The 23,546-nt window shown below is 44.4% G+C and overlaps 2 long non-coding RNA genes across 2 annotated transcripts; both read right to left on the bottom strand.

The window, feature by feature from the left end:
• Positions 1 to 256: 256 nt before the first annotated feature.
• On the bottom strand, positions 257 to 22,975 carry LOC148686937 (uncharacterized). Its single transcript, XR_015948250.1, has 3 exons — positions 22,893 to 22,975; positions 9,593 to 9,761; positions 257 to 1,630 (listed from the first exon to the last, which is right to left on the bottom strand). It is a non-coding gene; the product is annotated as an uncharacterized LOC148686937 (long non-coding RNA).
• Positions 13,205 to 15,716, bottom strand: LOC148686938 (uncharacterized). Its single transcript, XR_015948251.1, has 2 exons — positions 15,337 to 15,716; positions 13,205 to 14,871 (listed from the first exon to the last, which is right to left on the bottom strand). It is a non-coding gene; the product is annotated as an uncharacterized LOC148686938 (long non-coding RNA).
• Positions 22,976 to 23,546: the final 571 nt, after the last annotated feature.

Consider the following 23,546-nt stretch of genomic DNA (forward strand, 5'->3'; position numbering starts at 1 on the left):
TGTGAACTCCCAGTCTCCTCCTGAAGAAATGCTTGTGAGTATCTCAGTACAAGAGGAGAGCATTCTTTTTAAAAAACCTGAATGCATCTATCCACACATCCATGCAAGCTATTAGACAACAACAACACAGAAAGAGAACTATGCAATGGTTTACGGAAAGCTGGGTTCCTATCTGGCTGGAAGCTGTATTTTCTAGCCCAAGATACATCCTCAACTATAAAGGGTTCAGAGTTTCCATGAAAATTCATGTGCATTTGTACGTGCATTTCTCCTAATACATCCATTTTTGCAAGCATTTCCCGCTAATTGCATTATTGTGTGTCATTTTCGCCATATAAGTATTCCTATGCCCACATTTCCTCTAATATGTGCATTTTTGTACATTTTTTTAATTAGAAAACTGAATCACAAAATTTGAAAAGGTGTGATCTTTGAAGGATAGCTATGCTTTGGTTTGTGCATCGGTTTGGGAAATACGGTGTGTACATAACCATACATAACGTTGCCTTTCTGAATTGTGCCTTCATCACTGCTAACACAGTCCTTCTTGTCACCACCTATTTCACAGCTAACATTCCTGCCGTTTTGTCAAAGCACACATGTGCATAAAGAGACAAACTTTTTTGCCCTTATTATGAAAGACTGAAAGCTCAGGTGATTCTTTTGACCAGGTACTGACATGGCTGGCAGTAAGAGAAGGGGATTTTGCGGAAGAATGAGTAAGATTTAAGTGCATCAGCATTCTAAACATTTCGGGGGAAGAGAAGGTATAAGTTTCCATCTTCATCAGTCACCAAAAAGTTTTGCTTAAGAGATTGCAAGGGAAGTGGCCACCTGCCTTCATACACCAGGCAGAAGAGCATTGCTCAAAGACAGTCTTTTTCAGACTTCCTCGTGTGCAGGTGGAACACATAGAGGAGGAGCGCTGTTGTGCCCACTGGCCCTTGCCCCAATTGCCGAACATCTGCTGCCCCTGACCTCTGCACATTCAGCTGAAGGTCTGAAAGGGGCTTCTACGTGTGCAGCCATAGGCATCTTTGTGTCATTGGGAATACTGATTGTGCATAATGGCCCCTTTCAGACCTCTGATTCAATACAAGGGGCCCGGTTGAGCCCTGTTGAATCAGGTCAAAGGCCCATCATAGTCCAACATAGTCCCTTTTCTTACCTAGAGGCCTATAGGAAGCCCACAACCAAGTACCTGTGATTTCCAGCAACTGGTCTCCAACAGCAATTCCTTTTTCATGTTGGTGGCCATCACTAGGGATGAAGGGGGGATTCATTTGGTTTGAATTTTAATGTGAATCCAGACCCTCCAAGTGTCTCTATTATCCAGGGACATTGCTCTGTCCCAGCTCCTGCCAACCTAGCAGTTCAAAAGCACGCCAGTGCAAGTAGATACCGGTAAATAGGTACTGCTGTGGCAGGAAGGCAAACTGTGTTTCCGTGCACTCTGGTTTCTGTCACGGTGTTCTGTTGCGCCAGAAGTGGTTTAGTCATGCTGGCCACATGATCCGGAAAACTGTCTGTGGACAAACGCCGGCTCCCTTGGCCTGAAGTGAGATGAACACCGCAACCCCAGAGTCGCCTTTGATTGGACTTAACCGTCCAAGGGTCCTTTACCTTTTACCTTAATAAAAGAAAATTTAGCGTTAGTAGAGTGGGAATTATGAAATTCTCTATGGCTGTTTGTGTTTCCACTCTGCAAAACCTATTTGGGATCGAAAGGAAACAAATCTAAGAAATTGTCACTGTTTGTGTATAGACACACTGAGAGAGAGAGAGAGAGAGAGAGAGAGAGAGAGAGAGAGAGAGAGAGAGAGAGAGAGAGAGAGCGCTATGCACACAGAGCATCTAGGAGACAGGAACACTGAAGAATCTCTCAGGAGAGGACTTTCCACAAAGCCAGAGCTAGCCAGTAAGTGCAACTTCACCTTCCAAAGCGACATTTTTACCTTCCAAAAACCGGGTTCTCTAAGCAGGGCTCTCAACAAAGATCTTTAAAAGGCTCATACAGGAAAAGATTTTCTTAAGATATGTGAGCCCTGATAGGAAGGCCATGTGTCCTACTTTACAGAGGATGGTCCTCTATTTCAAGGCACCTGGTTTAAAGTCTGAGTTTTACTCTTAGCACTTGCTTAGAAATTGAATCTCATGGGCCTCATTTGGTTCAGTGTAGACGGTATTACAGTCTTCTGAATGAAGAGCTGTGCAGTCCAAGTCCAGCTTGAAGAGAAAGAACCCTAAGAAGGGAGAGCAGGAGAGGCCTTGAAGTTGCTCATCCACAGTGAGTACCTGGGCAGCGGATCGAGCGGGCACTCAAGTCACCTGATCACAGTCTTTTGCACTATGATGAAATATGTTACATTTCTGTTTATATTTTTATATATTGTATTTATGTTGACATCACAGCAATCCAACTGGTGTATAAGGGGAAAAACTGGTCCTTCAAGTAACCTGGCCCTAGGCCATTTGAGGTTTGGTTTCAGTGTTGATAATGTAGTGGTTGGATTCTCCCTCAGAGGTGTACTCCATGCTCTATTGAGATAGATGGATGGCTTCACCATGCCAAAAGGAGTCAATAAACCAGGCAGAGAGGCAAAACTTCAAGCTTCATTCTTGGCCAAGCATGATATGCCGCCAACCTCACAGTTCAGGAAGAAGACCCTCAACACACTCATCTTACAAGCTTGTGTAACTTCAGCAAGCAAGATGCAAATGTAACTCTTTGCACACAACGGTTTTCCACACGGCACTTCTTTGCAGGCGGCACTCTTTCTTTGCAGACGACACTCTCCTTTTGCACACGGCACCCTAGACTTTCCATGTTGTGGTAACTTTGATTTACTTGCTGTACTATGATCACTGCTTTTCATGACAGCACTAACAGACATACCTTAGTTCAGGAATGTACCGGCAGCCACTGCAGAACCTTCAATCCCACTGTAACATGCTGATACGGAGTTACTCGGCTGGGCAGTAGCATCCTGCACTCGCAGCAATTTCCAAGCCAATCTCAAGGGTACCGCCACATATTTAGTCCAGTGCAGGTGTTGAATGAATATGCGAGCAGATTTTTAAAATATCAGGCAAAGTAAGCAATGAAGCTTCCATACAGACTGTTTCTGAAAGAACACGCATTGCCTTCTCTGATGAGACCGGCCATTTGTTCCTGAGTTTGTGACAAAACTAAAAACCAGCAACCTCTGACGTGTAAGAAAATGTAACAGGGAAACCAGGGGGGGGGGAGGAATAGACCAAACTGCAATGTGCAATAAACGGTGAAGAGACCTACATGGCCCTAACTGAGTTTCTTCTTCTTCTAATCTTCTCTTCCCTCCAATCATAATGCCACTGTTATTATTTTCTGATTCAGTGCTTGATTCTCACGAGTGTAACAGATGCTGACAGTGGAGTAATGGAATGGCGGCATGTTTGCCTCGGCAGACTTCACCGGATTTAATATGTCTGCAGAGGCTGAAATGAACTGAAGGTGACTTGAGGGGAAAGTGGGAAGGAGCAGCCGCACGAGAGGAATGGCAATGAAGGTGTTTCAGTCAAGCATCCAAAGTACAAAGAGGGCAAAGCGGCTGGGATTTCAGTTTACAGGTACAGGCCTTCCCTTTACAACCACTGTGCTGCTCCTTGAGGGGATAAAATTGTTGTTGGCATCCATCTGTCTCGAGAGACAATGGAGTGTGCCTCGGGGGGTGAAGCCAAACCGCTGCGTTAGAAGCACCAAAGTGACCTCTCTGGAGCGCAAACCTGGGCAGTGTGTATGGTGGTCCTGGGCTGCCCAGACGACAAGACCCTCATCTCGGCTTTGCTGGTGTGGTCCAAAAGAAAGCAGAGCAATATTTTTGGTACCAGCATGGCCGCAGGAGTTGCTGGAAGGAGGCCTACAAGGTACCAGTCAACCATCTCAGGGACTCCACTCCAGATTTGTGTAGGGTTTCAACAAGCAAGCAAGCAAGAACAATGCTACTACTAATAATAACAACAACACATCCCCTTCAGCAAGTAACAATGTCAATAGGGTTGCAATCATTCATGCTGTGCTGAAAGTATGGCTCCCAAAGAATTTCCCAGGGCTTTCACATCATTTATTTATTTATTATTAATGTATTTTTATTAAATATTTTCTTGGTTTACAAAAGTATGTGCAATGTCTCTCTCTCTTTTTACAAGTAAGATTTCTTACAGATCAGTTTCATTTGTCGCGACAGGAAGAAAAGGGGGGAAAGAGGTGGAGGGGGGAAAGGTGAGTGGGGGTGGGGGTGGGGTCAGGTGGCGATGTTTCTATTTTACTTAATATATGTGGGGTTTTGTGTGAGCGTCGCTTGTGCAGGTTCTCTGCTGTTCACTTGTGTTTCTTTGGTGGTGAGAGAGGTTAGGGTTGGCCTAGGGTGCGGTTATTTGTTTGTGATTGGCTGTGGTGGTCTTTGTTTTCATGAGGGGTGGGTGGGTGTTTTGGATCAGGTTAGCCATATTGATTTGTATGTTAGTGGATTTTTGTCATTGTTTTGTTGGGCTGTGATGTGATAAAGGGGAGTCATACTGGGGTGAAGGTGTCTTCTTCTATTTGTCCCCGTGACAGTTTCAGTTTATTGGTTAATTTTCTAGTAAGGCTGTTTCCCATATTATTTGGTACCATTGGTCCATGCTTACTCCTGACAGCCAGTAATAAAATTCAACAAAGGTGAAAACATGCATGTGCAAATGAAAATGAATGTCGGATCAGAAATGTCAACTGGGAGGGGAGTTGCTACTGAGTGGTCTTCATTGATCTAAGCTAGGTACCCTGTGCTTCCCACTCCCATGGAAAGGAACAAATTTAAGGAGGAAACCTTTTGGAGGTCACAACACTTGCCTTGTCCATGGGTGCACCCTGTCAGCTGACAGCCAGACATATGACTGCAGCTGGAGTGACAGATGGGCTCGAAATTTCTCTCCCTGTCTCTCCAATCTCGCACAGTGGTTTCCGTAAGTTAATGAAAATTGCACAATACAGCTGCCAACTGCCATGCCGGATACATTTTGCAACCAAGGCTGCCATGCTACATCAGTGGGACAATATACCCAGGAACTTTTGAGGAAGCCCTGAGGAAGTCCAGGTGCATTAAACAAAACAAAACAAAAGTTTTAAAAGCCAGTTCCCCCATTTGTATAGCTGCTATGTAGACTAGTGTTTTCCTAGTGACTGGAGGCTCCAGTAGCTGTCCAGACTGAACAGCCTTCACATTATTTGTTGCTGATCTTTACTACTGTGTAGGGAGAGTTGTAATTTGACTATAATCCAAATGACCCCAGGAAAGAGAGCATACAGTGTTATGATGAGCCATTGTGAGATATAGAGCGTGTTCACTAGGGCTGCTTGACACTTGTGTGTTGTGGTTTTTTAAAATAAATTTTAAATGGGTTTTATGAACAAGGATCATAGGAATAATAAATTATACAAATTAATAGACCAAGCCTTCTCGTGTCATTTGTATATCACAAAAATAGCATCTTGATTTCAGCAAGGCCTTTGACAAGGTGCCCCATGATATTCTTGTAAAAAAGCTGGTAAAATGTGGGCTAGACAATGCTACCATTCAGTGGATTTTTAACTGGCTGGCTGACCGAACCCAAAGGGTGCTCATCAATGGCTCCTCTTCATCCTGGAGGGAAGTGACTAGTGGGGTGCCACAGGGTTCTGTCTTGGGCCCAGTCTTATTCAACATCTTTATCAATGACTTGGATGATAGGCTTGAGGGCATCCTGATCAAGTTTGCAGATGGCACCAAACTGGGAGGGTTGGCTAATACCCCAGAGGATATTAGCAAGATGAATTGGAGCTTCCTGCAGCCAATCAGAAGCCGTGCTTTGGTTTCCAAACATTTTGGAAGCTGAATAGACTTCCGAAATGGATTCTGTTCAACTTCCAAGGTACGACTGTATATCCATATATGTAACAGCAAGTTCCTTAATGATTCAGCTGAGGGCTCATCCAAACTTCTGTTTATCCTATGATTTCTAGGCAAGTGGTCTGAGAGGTTTCTCCCTGGGGAAACTCACTGTTTACCACTGGATTGGAACAAATGAGCCTTGATTCAGTCCTGCACCTCCACATCTGCTTCAGGCAACCTCTGCACCTTTTGTTTTTTGAAAAACATGTATTTCAAGGTGCCCTGTATTTAGACGTAGGTGCATCCATCCTTTATATTCACTACAATCACTTGGGGGGCATTATTGGGTTGTTTTTGTTTCTACTTTGATTATGTATTTTGCGTTTTTATATTGTGATTTTATCCTGTGAACTGCCTTGAGAACTGCAGGTATAGGGCAGTATACAAATAATGAAACCACTGCAAAACTGAAGATTGGCAATGTCAAGGGTGCAAACCATTAGGTGCCCTTCACAGCCAGTCCCTGTCCCCCCCAGTTCGACAGCAAACATGCTGAAAACTTGCAGAACTTAATTTCCAGAGCTCGTTCCTACCAGGAAGCATAATGTTTACACTGAATGTCGTAAGGGTGCTTTCCGATGGCTCCGCTTCTCTCAAAATATTAATTCCGTCTCAGTTAGCAGTGGGGAGGTGGTGGTGGGGAGAGACTGGGCTGCGGGTCTGGTAGGTCTGCTCCTGATTTTCACAGGTCCCTTCAGTCGTAGGCTCTGAATAGCCCGCTAGTCTGCAGCCAGTGAACATAGTGCAGAGAATTCTTTAGCAAGCAAGACATAAGTAGCAAAAGGAACGGTTACAGGGAGTCAGGCATCATCAGTGTCAGAGAGGCTCGAGTGACTTCTTAGACCTACCTGATTGCTGGATTTTCTGCTTTCCTTGAATTGCAACATCAGCAGCAGCCCTGTGGTCCTTGCGTGCTGCTCACTTGACATGGCTTTACAGCGGGTAAATGCGAGGCCACAGTTACGGAGCGTAAGGTTCAATCCCTGCTACAGCTATCTGCCTTGTAGGCTTCAATTTTAAGAAGCGGAATTGGAGAGCTCTCCCCATTTCCCCTCCTTCCCACCTTTTTCTTCTTCTTCTTTTTGTCAAATCCATGCTGGCTCTAAGGGCTTGTGCAGAACTGGAAAGGAGAAAATTACTGAGCAGCATTATATTTAACTTGCCTATTGCAATCTCCTTCCCTTGATGCTCGGCCCAGGTCACAATTCTGCTCAGCGCTTACTCTCACAGGCAGGCCTGGAAAACCCACAGCTATAGAAACATGCTTAGCTCTGTAGAAATGTCGCTTTTAGACTCCTTGACATTTTAAAAGAAGCTTCCAGGCATTCAGGATGCTCATTTACCCAGCATGCCATGTTTGGTAGTGTGGCCAAAAGATTCCCAGAATTCCTTCCTTTTGGAGATGAATTCATAAAACCTGACTTTTTTACCAGGGATTGGTGCAGACAAGTTTGAGAGGCGTCTCTTTTGTCCTGCTGCCTTCCACAGGAAAGCCTGGTGTTTACAGCTGAATTGGAATGAACGCCAATCAGGTTTTCTGTGGATTGACGCTAGTTCTGATTTAGTGGTAAACAGTGGGTTTTCCCCGGGGCATTCATTATACACATTTAAGCACCAGGCAAAAATGCTCCACTTTAACCAGGCCTTTGGCTGACAGACAATACAGTGGTGCCTCGACTTACGAATTTAATTTGTTCTGAAGGGTGGGTAGGCAACCTCAGGCCTGGAAACCACTCCCCCAGCCATACCACCTCTCTCTAAGCCACACCCCTCACCTCCTTGAATGTTTTTGTCCAGCTGGCCTGGATGAAGAATTGAAAGGGGAGTGTGAATGTGTGTAGAAAATCTACTGTACAAAGGTCAAATTTACATTAATTGTTCCAACCATGTTTGTCTCTGGCCTTACCTATCATGTGGCCCCCTGTAAGATCATCCAGAAGGTCACCCTGTAAGGTCCCATATAGATACACACACACACACACACACACACACACACACACACACACACACACACACGATATGGGTGTTGCTCTGAATGATCTCTTAAGAACCATTCCAAAGGTATGACTCTGGTTGTAAACAGCAAAAACAATCCTGCTATTGAGAGTCAAACAGGTTGGGCAAGCATAGCCTGGCCAATTTTCTTTCACTGGAAGAAACTGGTGCTGGTGGGCATGAATGGCTGGCCATTGCAGAACTAAAGAAATGGCTAGAGATTCTTTCTGCAAGGGGGCATGTCTTTTCTCCTGCAACTCCCCCCCCCGCCCCGTGAGGGGTATGATATCACCCCACACTCTCTGTGTGAATTGGGGGGTTCTCAGGTGTTTGATATTGTAAATTAGTGATTGAGGGGTCTGAAACAGGTAGTTGACAATGGGTTTTATTTATTTTCCCTTGAAAGGGTAAATTTGAATAAAATGTGGGGGACGGATACAGATTGGCATTTTTGAGTCCTACATTGTGTTGTTTAGTCGTTTAGTTATGTTTGACTCTTTGTGACCCCATGGACCAGAGCAGGCCAGGCACTCCTATCTTCCACTGCCTCCCACAGTTTAGTCAGACTCATGTTGGTGGCTTCAAGAGCACTGTCCAACCATCTCATCCTCTGTCGTCCCCTTCTCCTTGTGCCCTCAATCTTTCCCATTGTAAAACAACCTACATTGTATAGAGGCTTAAAAAACCTGTCTTATAATAAACACCATCTGAAAGCACCCTGAGACTTTCTTCTTTTAAGACTACCTGAGAGAGGCCCAGAGAAAGACAGAGGGCTTACTTTTGAATAAACGTATTGTTATGAGTTTGAGACATTAGGCTGTATGCCAAGACCCTTCTAACCCCTGGATCCAGCAAGTTTTAAAATACAGGGTGAGTCTTTTAAAAGAGGCCCCTTGGAACATGTGTGTTGTTGTTGTTTAGTCGTTTCCGACTCTTTGTGACCCCATGGACCATAGCACGCCAGGTGCTCCTGTCTTCCACTGCCTCCCACAGTTTGGTCAAACTCATGGAACATGTGTACTCTGTATCAATGGGGCCTCTTTTAAAGGACTCACCCTGTATAAATCAAGCTAGTCTCCTGATGAGGTGGTCGTATGAGTGATGGGCCATTAAGGGGAACAAAGGAAAGAGGCTCTATGTGAGACAGTAAATGATTGGGGCCCACTCCCTCAACTCTAGGTAGCAGAGAGTGAAGTGATGTGAACTAGAAGCTAGATATAAAGCAACAAACTGGGAGAAGAATGCCTGTCAGAAACAAGATCCTTTTGGGGTTGTAATACTGTGAACCCCTGCACCGTAGGCTCAAGTTGTTTATATGTGTAAATAAACCATATCTCATAGAGACACCACAATCTCTGCTGTGCTTCATTTCCAAAGGTAACACGAACCTTGGGCAAGCCTGGAACCCCTGGGATGTTGCATCGCTTGGAGATTGTGGTGGTATATACTCTTAGTCCCAAAGAGCTGCTACATCACTTCCTGAGACAACTGGCATTCAGAGATATGTGAAAAGATCTTCACGCACAAAACACTGAGGAATGAATGGGGCTGCAAAACTGCCTATGCATTTTGAATCTCTTAAGTGACCTCCTCCTTTGTCAGATCCTCTTTACAGCCCCAGCATTTTAAAGGTAGCATCTTGTACTGACCTCTGGGTTAAAGCAGGAGCCAGTGGGCCTATCTGGTCCTCCATGTTCCCTCGCAAGAGGTGGGTTGCTAGCAGTCTGGTCTCGCCCTCCTTTCCAAGGTCATTTGCTCACCAGGGTTTTCCATTGTTATTTCCAACTCTGCTTTCTGTGACGGAATCTCTCATCTCCCCTGAGCCGAGAAGAGAAGGATTCAATTTGAAAGCGGCAGCACGATGACATGAGCATGTTATTAACTTCCTGAAGTTTCAGAAACGCCATTCCACCTGGCTCTAAAATAGCAACCTGTATCCTCCCAGCCATCGCTACGCAGATTTTCTGGCTGGCATGGGAGGAACGGGACGTGTGTGTGACAGAAATCATGCTGTTTGCTTGAGCCACACAACTTTCAGACCAGTTTAGCTGCCCGCACAACACAGGCTACGCTTCCTAAACTAATATGACATCACTTGGGCCCTGGCATGCACTCGTTAAAGCGCTATCAGCAAGGGGTTGCCCACAAAAGTGAGGGCTTGCAGGGAGGCAGGCTGCTCATCAGTCAAGGAAGGAAAGGGAAAAAGCAAGAGCTGGGTCTTCAGGGATAAACCACATTGAATGATAAAAAGGATATCTAAGGATACAGGATACAGCCATACCTTGGTTCTCGAACGGAATCCGTTCCGGAAGTCCGTTCGACTTCCAAAAAGGTTCGAAAAGCAAGGCGCGCTTCTGATGGGCTGCAGGAGCTTCCTGCACTCAATCGGAAGCTGCAGAAGCCGCGTTGGGTGTTTGGCTTCCAAAAAACGATCACAAACCAGAACACTCACTTCCAGGTTTGCGGCGTTCGGGAGCCAAAATGGACGAGTACCAAGGCATTCAAGATCCAAGGTATGACTGTATGCCCAACTGATCACTGGTAACATCTCATCAGGAGATTCATTCCATACAATGTCAAATGGAAGATGGTTTTCTCCTGCTCTGGAGGGAGGGACCCAAATCAATTGCTTCAAGTTACAAGAAAGGAAATTCAGACTAAACATCAGGAACAACTTTCTGTCAGTAAGAACTGTTTGACAGTGGAACAGACTCTCATGAGAATGGACTGTTGAAGGTTTTTAAACAGAGTTTGGATGGCCATTTGTCATGGATGCTTTAGCTGAGATTCCTGCATTGCAGGGGGTTGGACTAGATCAGGGTCCCTTCCAACTCTGCAGTTCTATGATTCTATGAATGTTGGAATCAGGCTTTCCCACAACATATCACACAGGTGCCATCTCTATTGTTGGTTGTTGTTGTTTTTTGCACCTATTGAAGTCATTCCTTTCTCAACCTACCTTTTAAGTGTATATTTTTATCCCAGCATGCAATGAATTTGAAATTGTTCCTATACATGACATTGCCTTATATATGTTTTAATTGTTGACGCTTTTATTTAACAGCAATGTTTCATAGGAAGCCATTCAGAAATGGGACTAGATAAAGTAATAAATAAACAGAGGGCTGCTGCCAAAATGGCAGCCTGTGCCATGGGGCTTCTCTCTCTGATGATTTCATCATGCTGTGGATTCCCTCCAGTGTCAGGCCAAGATGCTCCACTGTCTGAGGTGAAGGAAAAGATAGCGCCCCTCTCCTCTCATTCCACACAAAGACTGGAGTGGCAGCTGGCTCTTGCTTCAGCGCTCCTCTGCTGTACCTGAGGGCAACAGACTAGGTTAAGGGGCACAGGGCAAGCCATGGGGCAGACACAGCTCACTCCTCCAACCCTGCCTGTCCTCTAGCATCGCTTGCCTGAGGCAGCTGCCACTCCCCCTAGTGAAAGGGTCAGCCCTGCCCATGCATTGCCACCGGTGACAGTGGGTAGGGATGATAATAATAATAATAATAATAATAATAATAATAATAATAATAATAATTTATTTATACCCCACCCATCTGGCTGGGTTTCCCCAGCCACTCTGGGCGGCTTCCAACAGAAATATTAGAATACACTAATTTCTTAAAGATTAAAAGCTTCCCTAAACAGGGCTGCCTTCAGATGTCCTCTAAAAGTCTGGTAGTTATTTTTCTTTTTGACATCTGGTGGGAGGGCGTTCCACAGGGCGGGTGCCACTACCGAGAAGGCCCTCTGCCTGGTTCCCTGTAACTTGGCTTCTCGCAGCGAGGGAACCGCCAGAAGGCCCTCGGCACAGGACCTCAGTGTCTGGGCAGAGCGATGGAGGTGGGAAGGAGACAGACAGTGTAATATGAGGGGCCTTGGTAGGTTTTACTACCCGTGTTTCTCCGAAAATAAGACACCGTCTTATATTTATTTTTCCTCAAAAACAAAACAAAACACGGTGGCTTATTTTCAGGGGATGTCTTATTTTTTTATGATGTGTCCAGCCTGGCCTCTTCCTTGGCGCCCTCCAGAACTGTGCCTATTACTATGTCTTATTTTCGGGGTATGGCTTATATTGCGCAAATGCTTAGAAATCCTGCTACGGCTTATTTTATGGGTATGTCTTATTTTCAGAGAAACAGGGGGTACATGTTACAGAGAGATAGAAATTGACACGGGACTTCTGCGTCCATCAGCTGTCCTGTGTTTATCACAACGTGTCCTGTTTGTGCAATGCTCCACAAAGAAGATTAGGAAACGGTTTTCCAAGGTCCCAATGAGCATACTGTAATAAACCCCACTTTTGATACCCAAATGGTTTCGCAGGGGAATGGTTTTGCAGGGGAAATGTACCCATTTTATACCTTATGAGCATCAGAAAATAAGTACCTATGAGAAAGAGCAGGCACCTTCAAAAGCTTCCTCTTCCTCCATTAATTCTCCATTGGTCAATTTATTGCCTTCCCTCGTTTTCCCCTCCCTTTCGGATTTTTTCATACCTTACATGGATGAGCCCAGTGACTTTTTAAAAAGCCAAGCTTTTTTTTTTGAAGCACTAAGATGTAAAACAAAAACCCCAACCCTATCCAAAGATGATATAGAAATTCACTGACTTGAGTTCAATATATGGAAATTAAGACAAATTCGAACAAAAATAAAAGAATTCACATATACAGCTCACATAGAGCAAATTATAAAGGAGACCATATAAAGCTTACACTGTCAATTGGTTAAAAGTTGCTAAAGAAGGTTAGATCTCAACTTATTCATTAAAAAATAAAATATTTGTTAGTATACTGAGATGCCAAACTTTAAAATACAGTGGAACCTCGGTTTATGAACACCTCGGTTTATGAATTTTTGGTTTATGAACGCCGCGGACCCATCTGGAATGGATTAATTCATTTTCCATTACTTTCTATGGGAAAGTTTGCTTCAGTTTATGAACGCTTCAGTTTATGAACAGACTTCCGGAACCAATTACACCCATGCTTCAGTTTATGAACGCTTCAGTTTAAGTACTCCGCGGACCCGTCTGGAACGGATTAATCCACTTTCCATTACTTTCAATGGGAAAGTTTGCTTCAGTTTATGAACGCTTACTCCGCGGACCGTCTGGAACGGATTAATTCACTTTCCATTACTTTCAATGGGAAAGTTTGCTTCAGTTTATGAACGCTTCAGTTTATGAACAGACTTCCGGAACCAATTGTGTTCATAAACCGAGGTACCACTGTACAGATAAATATACTTCAGACAATTTCCTCAGTTTATTTATTTTAATACACTTATCTTCCACATATTTCACAAAAATTATAGGGACACAACCTACCAAAATTAAGCCCTTTTAAGTTCTTCAGATTTCAAGTGGCAAGTTAAGCACATGATTCCGTCTCTCCCATTAAAATGAATGTGACATTAACTTTGGCTGAATCATATTTTGTGTGTTTTACAATAGCATAAAATAATCCAGTTCATCAGATCATATTTAAAAATAAGCTAAAACTAACACTGTTGCCATCATACCTTAAGTGTTATTTGCCGTATACTTCAATATTCAGCAGAAATAAAAATTCGTTAAAATTATCAGTGAGATGCATGTTAATCTACAGTAGGCATCCCCAAACTGCGACCCTACAGATGTTTTGGCCTACAACTCCCATGGTCCCTAGCTAACAGGACCAGTGGTCAGGGATGATGGGAATTGTAGTCCAAAACATCTGGAGGGCCGATGTTTGGGGATGCCTGATCTGCAGGTCCTGCTTGCAAGCTCCCCCCACATCTGGTTGGCCACTGGGAGAACAGGATGCTGGACTAGATGGGCCATGGGCCTGATCCAGCCAAGCTCATCTTATATTCTCAAGTACTTAGAAGTCACATTCAGTATGTTTAGTCACTAAGTTTCATAAACCTGTTGTGCTAGTAACTCACCCTTTTCATCTGCTTTATTTTATTTTTAAATTTTCTGACAAGTAAAATTAAGAAATATTAAAAAAATATTTTTAAGAACCAAGTCCTATTGAATTCAATGGGGCTTATTGCCAAGTAATTGTGTTTTAAGGATTACAGCCAAACTCCTTTGGTTTATTTTAATAATCCCTGTAAATAATACAAGGCACACCTTTTTTTTCAATAAGTGTACCTGTACCTAATCTACCTTGATTCTCTCCTGATTCGACCAACCAGTCCCATTAGTAGAAGCCCATGCAAGGATTTCTGCCAGCCCAACAGAATGTCCCCTGATTTTCCCCCTCCGTGTCTCCTGTGCCCTCCAAACTGACTTTAGCTGTGGGGGTTTGGAAAAACCCAGATCAGCACATGGTGGGAGAGAGTTGTTGTTGTTTAGTTGTTTAGTTGTGTCCGACTCTTCGTGACCCCATGGACCATAGCACGCCAGGCACTCCTGTCTTCCACTGCCTCCCACAGTTTGGTCAAACTCATGTTCGTAGCTTCGAGAGCACTGTCCAACCATCTCATCCTCTGTCGTCCCCTTCTCCTAGTGCCCTCAATCTTTCCCAACATCAGGGCCTTTTCCAGGGAGTCTTCTCTTCTCGTGAGGTGGCCAAAGTATTGGAGCCTCAGCTTCAGGATCTGTCCTTCCAGTGCGCACTCAGGGCTGATTTCCTTAAGAATGGATAGATTTGATCTTCTTGCAGTCCATGGGACTCTCAAGAGTCTCCTCCAGCACCACAATTCAAAAGCATCAATTCTTCGGCGATCAGGCTTCTATATGGTCCAGCTTTATGGTGGGAGAGAGAAGACTGTTCTATTAGGCAAGCAGAAATGCTCAGGCTGACAGAGCCATTTCCTTAATGCTACCATTGAACATCCCCACCGTGTGGGAATCCCTTGCAGATGACTGCAGTGCCTGGAGGCAGACAGTCAGGTCGCGTGTCCACAGCAATGACCAGAGGAGGAATGAACGCTGCAGAAAGAAGAAACGCCATTGTGCATCTGCATCAACAGAACTGGATGCCTTCATCTGCCCCAGCTGCAACAAAACATGTCACCTGCATGGGTTTCTACATCCACAGCAGACGCTGTAACTTTCCAATAGTTTGACTTCACGCCCAAAGGGTGCACTTCTCCATTGTCTCCCAAGACAGATGGATGCCAACCACTGAATTCCTCCCATTAATTTAAGTGATCTATTTTATATATGCATTTCATAAAAAATTATATACCAATTGCTGGTAGGAAAAAACCCCTTAAAAGTTTACAAACAAAGACAAAAACGATAAATTCATCACTACTATAATTTAAAACATACAGGACGTTAAAACCACAATAGAATAGACTAAAACAAATAATGTCATGGGTTCATTCACTGCTGCAAAGAGAACTGGTATTAAGAACATAAGAGCCTTGCAGGATCAGACCTAAAACCCACCTTTCCCAGTATCCTGTTCTCACCATAGCAAATCAGATGCCCATAGAGATCCCACACTCTGGACCTTTGTGCAACAGAACTCCCATGCATTTGTGATTCCAAGCCACTGGTATTCAGAGGCCTGTTTTCTCTGAAACTGGAGGAAGAACATGGCCATTGCAGCTAACAGCCATTGAGAACATTCATGAATTTGTCTAACCCTCTTTTAAAGCCATGCAAGCTGGTGGCCATCACTGCGTCCTGCGTGCTTTGAGAAAATCTACAGTACTTGCTTTTTTCTGTCCCAAATCGTCCAGCATTCAGCTTCCTTGGATGGTCCACAGTTCTAGTATCATGAGAGGGGGAGAAAATTGTCTCCCTATCCACTCTCTCTACACTATGTCTACACGCCTCGCCCCTTTCTCCATGGATTTCAATGGGAAAATTAAATATGAGATTAAATCTCTCCACGGAAACCAACGGGACTTCAAAGTGCTTTGGTTTGGCTAGGAAGTGCCCTCAGGTTTTTAAAGCAAACAGTGGCAGTTGTGCATTAGGGAAATGGAGTCTCCTACACTTCTCTGAAAAGAGGTGTTGCTTCCACGCAGTCAGGTTCATGTGCCTCCTGTTCTCTCATGGCTGGCCATTTCCCATTCTTATGCTCGACATGCATCATGCAACATTTGTAAGCGGCTTTTTTTGTTTTTGTTTTAAGGGGTGGGGGTGGGATGCTGCAATCCTGAGCCAGAGCCTCAGATTGTAAAGCCGTTTTCCTTTTCTCCTCTCTTTTTTAAAAACTACAGCTGAACTAATTTGATGAAAGGGAAAAATAAAATGCAAGCCAGACTAAACACCCAAAGTTCCTACCTACAACCAGCACTCGGGCTTTCGCAGGCCAAAGTCAACACATGTCAATTTTTAACATGACAGGACTTTTAAAAGGGGGTTAGAGTGCTGAACGAGAAGCGGCTGGAAAACATTATTAATGGATTCTGTCAATTAAAGGCTGGCAAGTCGAGCTTTTACAAAGGGCTGCGCTTTCCTCCCTTTTAAGTTGGTGGAGGAATGATTTATGAGCTATTTGTTTACGGTGTTGTGGACACACAACAGTGTTCTGTGGCTCGTGTACCTTTGTGTTGGCTGGAGGTGTGTCTATGTGGGCTGATTCACACAAACACTCCGCTGATACTTTGCTTTCTCCTTCTACTCATGGTGGATAGGGCCACAAACTGAAGCAACATCTTTTTCTCAGCACCCCCAACAGGCCTGGTGCCAGCACTTGGCACCCTAGGCCAGTGGTGGCTGATGGCGGCAGGGGGGCGGTGCTTGAAGGTCATGGGGTGTGACCAATGAGCACTCACAAGGGTTCAGCTAAGTTAGTCTGGTATTCTCCCTTCTTTGCAAAGCTACTGAAAATTTACCAATACGACCCAACTCAACTGAGAATTGCCTTACTTTGGTACAGAAGGGGTCCCTGTTGTTGCAATTTCATGCCAAAGAAGCTGTACATTACTCAGAAGTAAGCCCCATTGAATTCCAGGATCCACATCCACAGGATTGCATCTTGAATTGGTTACAGTGGTGCCTTGCTAGACGAATGCTCTGTAAGACAAATTTTTCGCTTAACGAAGAGATTTTTCGAGCAGAGGTTGCCTCGCTAGACGAAGTCGTTTTACGAAAAATTCGTCTAGCGAATCGCGGTTTCCCATAGGAATGCATTGAAATTCAATTAATGCGATCCTATGGGCAATAATAATAATATTTTTTCCCCAATGCATTCCTATGGGATTCGCTAGATGAATTTTTCATTATACGAATTGACCTGTGGAACGAATTAAATTCGTCTAGCGAGGCACCACTGTAATCTTAAAGGACTGTTTTAACATGGGACCCCATCCACTTCCAGATGTGTGGGAAAATATCATTCCCTCCCCCAGCTTATTAATTTCTACATCTCTCTCCCCCCCCCCAAAAAAATGGAATAAGGTAGATATTAAGCGGACCTTGGAGGTCAGGGTTAAAATCAACCATGAAACTCACTATGTGACCTTGGGGGAGTCATTTGCTCTCTTTGTACAGTATTTAATAAGGTGATTCCACAACAGGTATCCTTTGTATAAACAGTACATCATATAATGACCGCAGTGGAAGGTTCTGTTGGATCAGGCCATCTCTGTGAAGTCGATTAGGCTGAGAGATGACAACTGGCTCAAGGTCGTTCCTGCGCTTTATGACTAATGGGGATCTAAAACTAGGCCTCCCTAGGCCTGTCCAATCATGAACTGTCTAGGGATAGGGGAAGAACTTGTTCAGTACGCATTTTCATGGGAATCTACAACTGATTTGTACTTCCTGAACCAGGAAGTGAGCCTTTGTGATGCACGGCTCCAGCCAAACAGGGTTGACAAAAATGCATACACTATTTATTTCCATTTAGAAATCGTTTCCTATGCAACCTGTCAAACCAATTTAACACACACACACACACACACACACACACACACACACACACACACACAATAACTTCATATTTAAAAACAAGTTCAAATGCAAAACAGTTATAGACTGGAATATCTCCACGTAAAAGCGAAAATAATGTGCAATGCTACATAATATTAGGCGAAATGCTTGAGGCCAAATTGCATTCAAAAACATTTTTAGGAGAAATCAGAACAAAAATGCATCTGGGTTTTTGTGCAGATTTTTAAAAGATTTTTTTGCAAATAGGGTAACGTGATTTTAAGCCTGGAGAAATGAGAAGAGGAGGAAAACCAAGACTGGCAGATGTCTCTATTCACAGACCTGTCCAACCCTCTTACTACTACACTACACTACCTCTCAAAAAAACTTTTTTTTACAAGGAAAAGACAACTTGCTGAAACAAAGGCCCTAAGGACCTTCAGATCTCCTGTCCCACACTTTCCCAATACATGCATGGCTCCAGCCAAACAGTTTCAACATAATTTCAACATAAGCAGCAGTCCTGCAAACAATTCCTCGGAAGTAAGTCCTTTTGAACTGGCTGAAACCGACTTCTTCTGAGTAAGCATGCATAGGGGTCAGGATGCCTGCCTTCTGATGCAATCCTTCCCCCATTGCCTTGCCTAGCTTTACTTTCTCAAGATGACAACCTCGCTAGCTGGTCCGACTCAATTGATAGGCTTGTCTTGTCTTCGAGCTGCCTTATCAGACAACATCAGTGTTGGTCAGACTTCATAGAATTTATTGAGCCAAGCCTCCTTTTCCAATGATTTGCTTGTCGCATTTGAAATGGCTGTTCTGGGTTGTGTTGGTGTGCGCGAGGATGGGGTGGGGAGACTCTTTAATCAAACTTTTAGATAAATTACATCACGGCCATGAACTGGGCATGTTTTTCCTAATAAGTAACCTGCTGATTAAATGTAAAATGAATTTAAAAATATAAAATGTACCTGCAAATGTGCTTTACAGTTGGTTAGAGTTCAGCCCAAAGTCTAACATTCCAGGGTTCCAGCCAGCCTAAAGGTCACACTCGTTTGACCCAAAAGCCCTGCCTTAGGCTCAGGTGAATGGAGGCTGGTCGCCGTCATTTCTTTTAGACTTTGGATCTTATACAATGGATGGGATGGGGAGGGGATGAGAAGTGGCCAGTGGCGGAGCGCACATTCTGGGGGTGGGGCGCGACATGCGCAGGGGCGGGGCGTGCGTTTGGGGATGGGGCAGGCAGCCGCGATAGCGCCCCTGGGATCGCGCCACCCGGGGCGCCCCGCCCCCACTGCCCCTATCTTCCTACGCCCCTGTAAGTGGCTCACACTTTCAATTCCTTGGGCTTCTCTGCATTATGCAAAATTGATCTTTCCCACCTCCCTTCGGCACAGAATTGAAGGGAACAGGAAGTACAGAGCATTTGTGATTCAAGATCGTCCTCATTCTAGAAGATCTGAAGTGTCTCTCTGTGATGAGGGGGTGGTCCTCTGCTGGGGTTGAGTCAATTTGAGCTTCTCATTTTTCCAATCTTAAACTCAGTTCACCACAGAAGTTTGCAAATGCTTTTAAATATTTCCCTAATAATATTAATTTAACATTTAATTATTTACTATTAATTTAATTTTAATATTTTCCCAATAATGTCACCATTAATAAATAATTTCATTAAAGTATGCATTTAATGCGCACTTTAACTAGTATATGAACTTATGTGCACATTATTTGGTTGAATTCTGAACAGCAAAATGTGCGGCTTTTGGAGGATGAATGTGTTTCAGTTGATGTTTTCTTTCAGGAAGGGTCAATGAGGTAGAGTCACCTTCAAAAGGAAACTGAGCCAATTTTCTGCCTCACTTGTATCCAATGCATACTATTAAAAGCACTGCCTGTTTTAATATTATGCTCATATCCTGGGCCGGAGCCCTACTTTTCAAAATACAGGTGGGGCCTGTTTTAATTTACACCCGTGTTGATGGGATGTAAGAACAGCCACAACACGTTTGCCCAGCACTCCAAAACTGCATCCTCCGGGTGACTTCGGCAAACCATTCTCAATGGAAGGTCCTTGGCTTTGGCATATCATCATCATCATTTAATTTGTATGCCGCCCTGCCATAGTTAAAACCATGCTCAAGGCAGCTTACAATGAGAAAATATGTACATTATTACAAGCATAATTAAAGTAGCGTTGTGCTATATTGTAGAGGTTACACATGTTACAGTTTTAAAAATCCAATTCCGGTTTGAAGAGGAATACAATAAGCTTGCGGCCTACATGCATTTAATGACCAGTTTTAGCTTTATGCACCTGTATGTGTGTGTGTGTGTAGTGGTGGGGTTTCTGAGAAAATTACTTCGACAATCCCGCCCGCCATTGAACCCAATGCGTTTTGACCAAAAATGATATTGGCCTTAGGCATGATCCCCTGGAATGTAGCTACCACATACAGTCATACCCTGGTTTAAGTACGCCTCGGTTTGAGTATTTTCAGTTTAAGTACTCCGCGGACCTGTCTGGAACGGATTAATCCACTTTCCTTTACTTTCAATGGGAAAGTTTGCTTCAGGTTAAGTACGCTTCAGTTTAAGTACTCCACGAACCGTCTGGAACGGATTAATCCACTTTTCATTACAGGTACTTTCAATGGGAAAGTTCACTTCAGGTTAAGTACGCTTCAGTTTAAGTACTCAATGGACCGTCTGGAATGGATTAATCTACTTTCCATTACTTTCAATGGGAAAGTTCACTTCAGGTTAAGTACGCTTCAGGTTAAGTACGCTTCAGGTTAAGTACAGACTTCCGGAATCAATTGTGTTTGTAAACCAAGGTACCACTGTAAATTGGGGGCTTACTGTAGTTCCTTGAGGGGGGGGGTGAAAGTTGGGGCAGGGAGTAACTCAAAACACAGCCCTCTCCTGGCCTTGCCGAGCAGCAGACTGCTTGAAATAAGGTAGATGGACTCACGTTCCAAATGGATGAGCAAGATTTTGACCCAGTTTGGAACATTCCCGAAGGATCATGTGAATCAACTCTTTACGAAATGAATTATAATTTTGGAAACGTAGCAAAGGCAGAGTCAATTACATCTCGATATTCTCAGGAATATTTCTGGTCAAAGGGATTCCTTTCTTCCTGTTTTCCTAAAGTATCTTTTTACTTTAAAAAGGGAGAGAAAGGAACCGGTGAGCTTCAGTCGGCTTCTTTAGACGATGCTGCCCTGAGACTGGCCCATAATATGTGCACATAAGGCACACAAGGAACTGATTTGAAGCAGAATGGTGTGTTGTGGGGGGAACGGGGGGGGGGGGGAAGAGACTACATAGACACACAAAGCACTGGGGGCCTTTGTACCACAAGGACAAGGAGCTGGCAAAGTGAGGAGCTGGAAGTTATTGTTGGCACAGAAAATCCCTGTTTGCAGAAAAAGAAAGGTGGGTAAAGGGGAAGGAAACATTCCATGAAATGGGCATCAAGGCAAAGCAAAAAAAAATGAAACAAAACAAAAAAAACCACTGCTTTCCCCTGAAGAAAAGGAAACATCAGGAAATGCCTGGTCTCAGAAAGTCAGAGGGAAACGCAATTTGCCTACCAAAAATAAAAGGCACAGTAAGCGAAGATTGACACAAGAGAGGAAGTAGTGGCTCATTTCTTCTTTGACACCTCCAGTGTCCAAAGAAAGTTTAGTTTTGCCGCTCTTTGTTTCTCTCAGTTTTGCCCCTTAGGGCCGTACCTCTCGAAACTGTTGTTTGTTGTGCGTGCCTTTGACAGGAGGCAGATATGGAGTTGGACTACAAGATTCCATTGACAACTTGCATAAAAAGAGAGAGAAGGAAACTGCCCCATGCATGTTCTCCTTCCAACCGTAATGTGTGCGGCTTGAGGTTTGCCCTTCAACATCTTTCTCCGCAGTGGAAAAAGGCCATTTCTCCGAAATACAGTTCCGTGGGGGTCCATGGGGCACCTTCCAGAATCAAGCTCCTGGTGGATGGGAGCCAAGCACCTGAGCCACGGGCGACCAGTAACTGTGACTCCCCAGAAGACCCAGTGATCAGGCAGCCCTTGAGGTATTGTGGACCCGGGTTGCAAAAGGGCCTTTTAAATTAATACAAGAACCTTGAACCTGGCCTTGTGCTTCACGAATGAGGTGCTTCAGTTTAACAAGGTAATTGGGAAGCAAGTCCTGTAGTGGTCTTTGTGGAGTACAGTGGTACCTTGGGTTATAGACGCTTCAGGTTACAGATTCCGCTAACCCAGAAATGGTACCTCGGGTTAAGAACTTTGCTTCAGGATGAGAACAGAAATCACGCAGCGGCAGCGGGAGGAGGCCCCATTAGCGAAAGTGGTACCTCAGGTTAAGAACGGACCTCCAGAACAAATCAAGTTCTTAACCCGAGGTACCACTGTACATCCCTTCTAGCTCTGCACTTTCTGTGAGACTTCAACTTCCCCACCCCTTTGTGTAAGCACTGTCACATTTAGCATAATATACGCTAAATATTATTATTTCCATGCTGTGTGGCTGATGGGTAAGTGAGAATTTCTCCCTCCTTCCACTATTTGCCAAAACACCAGCCAAAGAAAAGAAAGGAGCCCTTTTAAAATTCAAGAAATAAACTCAAGGACTGCGCGCGCGCGCGCACACACACACACACACAGAGAGAGAGAGAGAGAGAGAGAGAGAGAGAGAGAGAGAGAGAGAGAGAGAGCAGTCTCCTCCATGATCCATCTGAATACTGTGTTCACCAGCTCATGTGGCATTTGCCAGAACTGTCAAATGGCCAGTCCAAGTCTGAGCAGGATCCTACATGTCAAACGGACACTCCACACAACCATGTTACTGTTCAGAGGAGGAAAAAACATCGTTACTCTGGATCTGCCGTGGATTTAACTTGAAAGCTTGGCACTGTGGTTGCATGGAAACAACTCTGTATATGTATGGCTGGGCAGGCTAGTGAGGGTTGGAGTCTGGTGAGAGGCCTGGGGGACGTGTTGAGGGCCCAGACCGGTGGCCCCCCAGCCCTCCTTTAAATGAACAAGCTCTTGCCTGCACAGTTAAGAACTTTTAGAAATATATCAACAGACTTCCTTGCGCAAAGCTTCTAGGACTCACTTTATTGATGGCTTTTTGTTGACACATCTCCTGGCAGCCATTTCCTTGTGTAGCCATACTGTGGAGTTGTCCCTGCAGGCAAGCTGCCTTGTGAAGAGACTGGGCGGGGAGGTGTGTGTGTGTGTGGGGGGAACCAAACCCAAAATAAAACACCCCAAACAATGGAAGCACCTTGTTTAATGTCAATAGTTACTGCTTGTCCGCTTTGAGTAATCATTTAAATCATTAGCTCCTGGTGGTTGCTAGCAAAGCCCATTCTCCTCAGCTCTGGAGCAGGTGAATAATGGTGTCAGTCCAGCGCTAGGCCCGCATTCCACAAGACAAAAGCAAGGTGGCTCTTGCTGGAGTGAGTGTAAACGGCAAAGGAAACATGGACGCACAGAAACGAGCATGATTTACAGATCTGCAGCAAACAAGCGCTTGGGCAGGCTCGGTGTTGAATAATTTGCTGGGGAGCAAAAGGCTTCATTTCTGAGGGGGAAACTGGGGAGCTCTCTCTCCCCCTGCCGAACGCAAACACATTCCTCCATGTTCTAATTATGCCACTGTATCTGTACACAATGTTCTGGCACTGCTTTCCAGTTCTAAGCCCCCAATGTAATCATGCTACAGTCAAACCTCGGCTTCCGAAACGTTTGACAACCGAGGCGCGGC

The sequence above is a fragment of the Zootoca vivipara genome, chromosome 2 (genome assembly GCF_965207765.1).
Source record: "Zootoca vivipara chromosome 2, rZooViv2.hap1.1, whole genome shotgun sequence".
Taxonomy (NCBI): Eukaryota; Metazoa; Chordata; class Lepidosauria; order Squamata; family Lacertidae; genus Zootoca; species Zootoca vivipara.